The sequence below is a fragment of the Camelus bactrianus genome, chromosome 11, assembly GCF_048773025.1.
Source record: "Camelus bactrianus isolate YW-2024 breed Bactrian camel chromosome 11, ASM4877302v1, whole genome shotgun sequence".
Lineage (NCBI taxonomy): Eukaryota > Metazoa > Chordata > Mammalia > Artiodactyla > Camelidae > Camelus > Camelus bactrianus.
The window spans coordinates 50,256,055-50,266,057 of NC_133549.1; positions in this window are offsets into that span (position 1 = coordinate 50,256,055).

The following is a 10,003-nucleotide window of genomic DNA, read 5'->3' on the forward strand; positions in this document are numbered from 1 at the left end:
TGTTTTCACTGAGTGTCTGTCACTGCTGGGAGGGTTCAGCAACATTTTCAAAGCAGTGAATCAAATGAGGAAGTAGAATGTACTTAGGATTTGAATAGACAAAATCAGAGACAGTAATATTTACCTTCTCAACACCAGAGTTCACTATGAGGGTCAAATGAAACAATGCTTGTGAAAGTACTGATGAAAACCATATAATGTGCAGGGAAGTGATTGATGGTAACTCAGTTGAGAAGATGACGCCACCCTGACTCAATTTTGAGGCCAGAAAGAGCTTGGGACTAGCAATGTAACAAAGGAAACTAAACCCACAAGCCAAAGGGATTTGACCTGCTGTCAACTTTGGCATAGAGATCTGAGAAGAAGGAAGAAAACTTAGCTCTAAGCCCCACCTGAAACACTGGCTAATGGATGCGTAAGTGCCTCAGTCTTCTACCTCATTTTGTAGAACGTAGAGCCCAGGCAGTAACTGAATCTCTTTCACCTCCCAGCAGGAGGAAGGGTAAGTTGCTACCCAGCATGATACGGTAGATTCAGTTCTATTAATTTGGGCTCATTCTCAAGTTCTTTCAAAACTGAATGTATTCATATGTGTCCAGATCCTAAGAGCTGTTCCACTTGAGCCAATTAAACAACGTGGCATGAAAGGAAGCACTCAGGTTGTCAGAATAGGTGGAAAGATTATGTACCAGTCCATACTCATCCAGTCTTTGATGAAAAACTCAACCATGCTTTGCTTTGAATTACAGTGTAATGACAGAGGTGTGTGGACTTGCCTGGAATCTCCTATGTGTTATGTCTTTAAAAAGAATCTCTTCTAACAAAACTTCAGTGGACTCTGGGGAATTCTAGGAAGCACAATGTTAAGATTGTTAATGCTGATTTGTTGCAATGACTTCATGTGGAAATAGCATGAATATAATTAAAATTCTCAGGCATTTATGGATTATAGACTTGCTTAAATCTCAGAAGAATTTCTACACTATTGCCTTCTCATATTCTTAGTCAACTTTGAGATTTATTTGAATCATCTGGAGAATTCTTCCAATTCATTTGCTTGTACAGCTACAAAGCCATCTCAAGTAAGTGAAACTAATCTTTTCCAAATGTTTTCATCATTCTTCTTATATAAGCTTGCTATTTTAGTTAAGTATTCAATACATTGAAATGAATTAAAAATAAAACACATTGAAACTTCTTCCCTGACCCTGCGATACATAAAATGATAGCTCCTACTCTTTAGATGCTCAAATTTTCCCTGTTTTTTTTCCCCCCACAAAACTAGATGATATTAGAGCTGCAAAGAAATCTTGAGCAAAATGTAGATTAAGGCACAACCTTTCAGAAGGTCTGTGGTATTCTGATATCTTGACCCAAAGATCATATCACAACCTGAGGAAACTGTGACTGGTGGCTCCCCATTCAATGACAAGGATGGCTGAAAATGGGCAGTTGAACATAAATCTTTGAACTTAGTGTCTTATTTGTGAAAATGATTATTATTTTCTTTCAAAGGTCTAACTCAAAATACATTTGCTATTACAATGTCTCTTTTTTTGTTTGTTTAATAGTTTGTTTCTCTCTCCCTAAAGACTGCTTTTTCTTAACATTTGACTTTGTATCAAAGGGGACATAATTTTCCGTTGAAAACAACTTTAAGTTGAAAAGAATAGGTCATAACCAGCAAAATAGAAACTAATGAGAAATTTGTGTAAAGAAATAATTTAAACCCTTATGCCTTTGAGACAGTTATTTTTTGCCCTGGACTAAAAGACTTTGCATGAACAGGAACATGGAATCTGTCACTTGTTTACTAGATAATTTATCTAATCCATTATACATCCTAAAATTCAAAAAAGGCTCAAGAGTGCCACAAGTGTGTGTGTGTGTGTGTGTGTGTGTGTGTGTGTGTGTGTAAAATGATAGATTAGCATACTTTGGCTTTAGAAAAGGCACTTTACACTTTACATTTTATTTCTTTACTTATAAAGCAAAGTTGTCAGTGCTAATGATACCTATAAGAAAGGATGCTGCTCTGGAGATTACCTACTGGAGTGGAGTGTGTTCTCATCAGTGTCGGTGTCAGTGAATCTCCATTTCAGCTCGGCTGTCCTACACCCATCGCCAAACACAGTATAGCTATGACAAAGAGGCAGAAGAGAGAAACGACAAACACAAAGTTTGAAATATTAAAGGTTTGTAAAAGAGGCCATAATAAGCTAATTCAACCCATGCCCATTCCAATCCAAAACACTCAAAGGAAAGATAATTTACATTTAAAGTGTAGTTATTACCAAAAGCCAAGGGTGCAGGAGGTTGGCTTTGATGACATCCAGGTCCTGGAGTGGCAGGATCAGGACTGAATTGGTGGCAAAGTTTAGAGCTTGTGAGAATGAGCAGGAAAGGTCAAACCATGAAATAGGAGGAAATTTCTACCACCCTCCAAGCAAGTTTAACTGCTCAGCTGCTTACTTAATACGCAGAATTTATGTATGATATGCGCTACAGCTCATTTTTAATTTGGATTTCTGTAGGAGGTATATTCAAGTGGAGGCTTTTTTTTTTTTAATTTAAACACAGAGACTACTTACCCAGAATTCAAATTGAATCTAGTTTTAGATGTATTTTCACCAATTTGTGTAGTTAAATAAATGATGACTGGCATATGCAAAGAGGTAACATTGGCTGTTTTGATATATGCTCCTGTTTCTTTCTTGAATTTTTATTTTGTTGAATTGCTGTTAAATCACCTCAAATCTTCCCAGCACTCCTGAAGATGGGTAGATGGCTTTTAATATCATGATGTCTTGACTTCCTAATCACCATCAACATCAAAAATATTTGCTGAGTGAATAAATGGATTAACTGATAAATCTAGAAGTCCAGAGCATGTTGCTTAGTTACTGAGAAGTAATGCTAATGTTATTATTAACAATATAGTGAATTTTTAATTGTTTATTGAGTATTTACTTTGTGTCAGGTGTTTCACTTTAATGTACTACCAGCTTGACTATAAATTCTGCTGGACCTTTTTCCTTTTAATTATGATTCAAAGGACATTTTTATTAACGTTACTATAGAGTAAATTTAATAGTAAATTTTATATGAGTTACATAATAAATTTTACAATAAATTCATAGAAAAAACAATCTTTTTGGTACTAATACACAATAAGTCCACTATTATTCATAAACTGCATGGCACACTAATATAATAAAAAATTGTTACTCAACAGTAGTTTTACTGCTATTCAGCCTCCAAATTATCCTTAAACTTGGTACCCAGTATGGCACAATCTGATGTCTTTTACATAATCTATATTCTCTCATTTCTCCATAATTACAAAAAAAATCTTATAACCTTATACATGAAGAATTATTCAAATTTTCTACATATAATGAGATTTCTTAAGAGATAATTACTTTTCCTCTTTTCTCTATACCAGTGCTGTCCAACAGAAATATAAAATGAACTGCATATTAAGGAATTTAAATTTCCATTATTACAGCCATACTCTTTTAAAGTGTAAAGAACAAGTAAAATCAGTTTTTATTTATAATTTATTCTATAAATAGTTCATTTTATAAATAAAATTTAATTCTATTTATATTTCTTTTAAACCAATAGATCCAAAATATTATCATTTCAACATGTAATCAATATTATTATTAATGAGAGATTTTCCACTCTTTTTTTTTGTTCTGTTTTTGAAATCTGAACAGTATGTTACAGTTAGAGCTCATCTCTATTAGCATCAACCATGTTTCAAGTGTTAAAAAGCCACATCTGACCAGTGGCTGTGTATTGAGGAGTGCAGCTCTGTACTCTCAGTCTGAAGCTTATTTTTTTTCTTTTGTTTGTTGAAATTTTTCTTCAACTAGATTATTTATTTTTTCATATTGTACTCACCCCAAATACATAACTTTGTATCATATATTTTACCTCAATTGAATATCTGCCTACCAAACTTTCTACCATCTGAATCATCAAACATACCTTCTCAAGGGCTTGGCCTCTGCTCCCCAAATAGTTTTGAGAATTCATGTGCAGCAAAAATGATATGTGCACTAATATTTAGCTACAATCCTTTATCAAATGCATAATGTCCACCTGTGTTCTTGGGCTCACTAAATCTGAAAGGATGGCTTGTTACACTGACTCTACTCCAACAACAAATGCCAAACTATTATTTTAAAGTTTTTTTCTTATGATTTAACATTTCCTAATAGAAAAAATGTCACCCGAATGATTATGTTATTATTTTAAATCATTTACAATTTTGACAGCTTCCTGGATCTAACTCTTCTGAGAGTGCTGACTGAATTAAGAGCAACAAATGTGTGTGTGTGTGTGTATGTGCACACATGTGTGCATGCATATATGTAACGTAGCAGTGTACTTGAGAGATTTTGCTTTGAGACCATGGGTATCAACACAAATTCTCCCTAAAAGAGGAATGGTTCTTTAATATTAAACTAAGAAAATATTTGTTTATGGCTAGTTTTCTGGACTAAATAGCCACATAATAGCATAAGCTGTCTTCATCACTAGCTGGACGCCCACAAACTTCTAACTCGATTCCCTGCATCCACCTAGTTCATTCTTCATGTTGCAGTTAACTGTCACCATTAAAGATCACAAGTCTGATATATTTTTTAATCATTCTTGAGATTAAAACTCTTTAATGACTTACAATTTAAAATTCCGTGGGTGGCTAGGAAGGTGTCAAACCAGGCTCTGTCTACCTCTTCGAGCTCATCTTGTCCCATTCACTCCCAGGCTCCAGGTGCTTCTTTAATTTCCCCTAAAAGCCTAGCTCCTTGCCATCTGAGCTAGTTCCCTGCCTGGAACATCTGGCAAATTTAGCAGATCTTAGCCAAAATTTCATTTCCTCAGAAAAGAATTCCTTGTCTACCTTGATGAGTGTGCACTTCTTATTGGTGGATTCATCACAATTGTAATTAAAGATTTAATTATGTGAGTAAACAGCTGTAGATTCTCTGCCGTCTTCATTAGTCTGGAAGTTCCACTCGGGAAGGAACAGTGTCTACCTTATTATTGCTCTTCATGTTCTGAATGCCATCATAAATACTCACAACATTATAGCATAAAGATTAAGAGCTTGATATCTAAAGTTAAGATTCCAGAGGTTAGAAAACTGATATTTTGGGGCAAGTTGTCCAATATCTCCAAACTTCAATTCCTTCATCTATAAAGAAGGGATAAGATTGGTACCATTTTATAAGGCTTTTGTGAAGTTTAAATAAGATAATTCATGTAAAGCGATCACCTTATTGTTTCCTTATGGAAAAAAGCTCAGTGTACTTGAATAATTATGTAAGTGATGATTTTTGTTAGACCATATACTTCCTCTGTGTTTTTTGCCCCTTGCACAAACAAGTAATATTTTTCATATCAGGACTTCCTATGTGTTTTGTTACAGAGAAATAATGCACTATTTTGGCCAAAAAAAGAATCCATTTAGTTCTTTTGACAACTATAGATGTAAACTATAATGACATGTTTTGGTTTATGCTTTGCAGTTTCTCATAAGTTTCAGTTATGTGACTCAGCATGTGTAATCATTTCTGGGACACAGATAAGATCAGTTGTTGGGATTGGCCAGTCTGCTATGCCATAGTCACCAAAGAGGTGACTCCCTGTGAAGCCTTTTGGTGCCCTGCCAGCCAGCCTTCCCCTACTGAGGCTCAGATCTCATTTAATACCTTCCCCTTCACATCTATAAACCCTTTATTTATGTATGATAAGAAATTTTTGAGAAATGAGTCTTAGCCAAATATATATTAATTACATATCTTAAAAATATCCCAATTTCCACAAGACCCATTCAAGTGCTTGGAGGACAGAGATGACATTCCTAGCCATTTAACAACCATTTATTGATCACTGATTGTGCCTGGTTGATTATGGGCACAATCATGATTGAGACAGATCTACTGCCATGAGTCAGCTGGTCCTGCCCAAGTTCATTTGGAAACCAGATAGAATCCACATTCTCTGCCTCTTCTTTTGTATGTAGACACACTAAGTCTTCCCTTACAACTTAGGTCATTCATTTCCTCCTCTGGGATGTCTGTTCTGACACTTCAGCCTTCAAAACTCTTTACTTTGAGGTTCAATAACACTGCCTAGCCATTCAAGTAGCACTTAGTATGTGTTATGATATGCTGTTACCTTTCATGTACATATGATTATATCCATACCTAGACCACAGCCTTGAGAGCATGTGAAAGTGCTCTTGGTAATTAAACAGCTAGTTCTTTGCTATTTGACTTTGGATATTTTAGTTAATGATTTCTGTTGCTTATCTTCTTCATGTGAAAAATATGTATACTAATATCTAACTCATAAACTATTGTGAGGATTAAATGAGATAATGTGTGTCTTGTTTGGTACAGAGTAGGAACTCAATAAATATTAATTTCCCATCTCCTTGTACATACTCAATACCTCTTTCCCTTCTCCCTCCATAGCATTTGATAGTACATCATTGGATGAAATATTAGGGATTATTTAATTTATTGTGGGAATAAATGGAGAATAATTGATCAACACATATTATTATTCTGGCAATATTGCATTGTGAGAGGTAGTATAGCATCATGGGTAATTAACAGTGAAGGTCTCTGTTCATCCCTTCCCCCACAAAAAAGTGGGTCTATTACTTCAGGAAGTTGTTAACTTTTCAAACATTCAATCTCCTTATCTGTAAAGTGGAGGAAACATGGAGTCCATCTTCAGGACTGTTACGAGAATCCAACAAGATAATGCATAGAAAGCACTTAATATAATGCCTGGCAAATGTTAAGTATTTCAAAGTAATAGGTAGAGATGATTTCTTTTTTTTTTAATGTTATTAAGATAAATATATTAAAGTCTCAAGAGGGTAAGAAAATAGGTGTTATGATTAACTATGACTTTACATATGTCATTTAATGTCTTGGTATACTTATATGAATTAAGATTTCTATTTTTCCATTTGAGATTTTGGTCATGGTTAAAATTATTAAGCAATTACCTTTACATACCATTTTATAAATAATATTTATTAACCTCTTTCTATGTAACTGACATTGTGTTAAATTCGTTTAAGGTATTATCTCACAACAACCCAATAATAGAGGCACTAACATTATCTCCATTTCACAGATAGGAAAATGTGGATTAGAGTGACTAATTAACTTGTCTATGGGTTTAAAGATAATAAGGGAGCTAGGAACCGAATCTAAACAATTTGACTTCAGGGCCCATGTTTAAGTGCTGTGCTACCCAAATATGCTTAGTGCACATCTTTGGTTTTCATGAAAGCAGATGGGCTAGGCAGGAATGAGTCACAATTTTTCAGAAAAGAAAATTGCTAGAATCACTAAATGATAAATAGCTAATAAGTAGTGGGGCTGGCTCTGGAACTTCCAATGTCTAATGCTAACGTGATCATTTATCCATAGCCATTCCTTGTTACCTCTCAGTCAAAACAAAGAAAGGTAATTAGGACTGTGAAAGCACCTTGAATAGAGCATGAATTGTTACAGAAATGAGAATGATTTTTGTTATGATGATCTTGTAACTTGGTATTATCCTTGATGTCCTTGAAAGAAAGGGCTAATGAGAGAAATAATTCTTTTCACTAAACCAAATGTTTCCATCTAACACCATATTGGTGAGCAAGACACAATGGCTGGAACTAACACTGGACCTAGAAAATGGAATCTAAAAAGTGTGAAAATGTTCAGCTTCATGTAGGAAATCTCAGGTATGAAGACAAAGGAAAGGCCTTTTCTAACAGAGAACAGTAATTTCCCAAAGTTTCTGATTCTATTAAATATAGAAAGGAGGATGGTTATGTTGAAGGTTGGGTAATCCACCAGTGTTGCAGGACAGGGCTTCACCGAGATGAATTACATTGGGTAGGATCACGTGGATGACACCTGGCTGCTTCCTTAAAGTGCTGTGACTATGGAAAAGCTATCATAACACACTTATCAACAGCTTTGTCAGATAAATACCATCCAGGCTGGCAGACCTGGCTTTGCTCTGTGTCAACCTGGTTTTGACTCAGAACTTGGGTAACCTGTTTTCCATACTCACCTACACTCCTGTTCTGTCCTGACATTGTCCATCTCATTCCCTATCTCTGTTTCCGGTTCAGTCATTCCCTTTTTGTTGCTCTGATGACACAGAATTTGCTTTAGTCTCCCTGTTTATTTAAAAAATGTATAAATTCTGGCCTTGCCCACTGTACAGAGCCCCAGAAATTTTCTAACAAGCAGAACTTTCCCTGACCAGGACAATCTATACTGGATTTCCTCATCTGTATTCTTTAGGGGGACAAGACAAAGATGCATCAAGAACTGAAATTTGGATTCAGGTAACTTTGGGCTCAAGATCCAGATTTGATTCTAATTCTTAAATATTTGACTTGAGCCAGTATTTAAGTCTTCTGAGCATCAGTGGTCTTCCTTAAAATAGGATAATCATAGTACTTGTATCAGAGAGATGTGAGCAGAAATATATGGTTTTGGCCATGCCTTTGATAAATGCTAAACAAGTTAACAATAATGCTAAATAGTGCTAAATAATGTTAGTTATTTTTATTACATCTCATTGGGTTGAACTTTCCCAGCATATTTTCAACTCAGTATAAATCATGAAAGTAAGAACCATATTTTCCTTATTTCATCCACTATTTCCAGACTCTGACACATAAGAGATGCAAGGTAAATTTTTTATATTAATGACTGGTAGGGATTACAAAGATATCCTACCACTAAGGAAAACTCTGACTCCCCAAGTCCTATACAAAGTAGGCTTATAGTGAAATCTGAAAAATAGTTCCACATTAAAGGTTTCTCCCCTCAAAAGTTTTCTCTGCTGGTTCAGATTCCTGAACATGTAATATAAAATCAAACTAAAAATATTAAATTGATATGACTGATGAGAGTGATGGTGATATACCTTGAGACTCTTACTGAAAATAAATTGGAAATTAAAATAGAATATTTTTAAGATGTAGGGGAAAATAAAAGAAAATCCTACTTGATTAAAACATGCAGTGTTGTCGGGGGAGTGACCAAGATAGCAAGAGTAGGAGGACCCTGAGCTCACCTCCTCCATGGGCATACCAAAATTACAACTTTTTACAGAGAAACCATTGATGAAAATGACTTGAAAACTAGCAGTAAATATTTTCCACAGTTAAATATATATATATATATATATATATATATATATATATATATATATATATATATATAAAAAGAAACCACGAGACAGGTAGGAGGGCTGAAGATGCAGTGGGGTCAAGATCCACACCCCTGGGCAGATGACCCACAAAAGGAAGGATGATCACAATTACAGGGGTTCTCCCCAAGGAGCAAGGGGTGTGAGCCCCACTTTAGGCTTCCCCACACCAGGAAGATAAGTCTACAGAATATCCAGCTTTGGAGGCCAGCAGGGTTTGCACATGGGAGAACCAGAGGGCTCTAGGAAACGGAGACTCCACTCTTAAAGGGCACACGCAAAGTCTCACCAGCTCCGAGACCCAGTTCAGAAGCAGTAATTTGAAAAGAGGTTGGGTCAGATCCACTTGCTGATCTTGGAGAAGCAAAAAGCAACTGGAACTCCCCTCTGGGGACAAAGATGCTGGCAGCAATCATTTTTTTGGAGCTTGTTCTACCACAAGGTCACTGGTGCTTGCAAGTGCCATTTTGGAGTCCTCTCTTTAGTCTGTTAGCACTGGGGAGCTCACTCATCCACCAATGGGGGCTCGCATACACAATGATGAAAAGCTGAAGTTTCTCCTCTAATATAACATAAGGAACAAGATGAAGATGTCCCATATAGTACTGAAAGTCCTAGATACAGAAATCAAACAAGAAAAGGAACTAAACAGAATCCAAATAGGAAAGAAAGAAGTAAAACTTTCACTATTTGCAAATGATGTGATACTATATATAAACATTCCTAAAGATGCCAAAAAAAA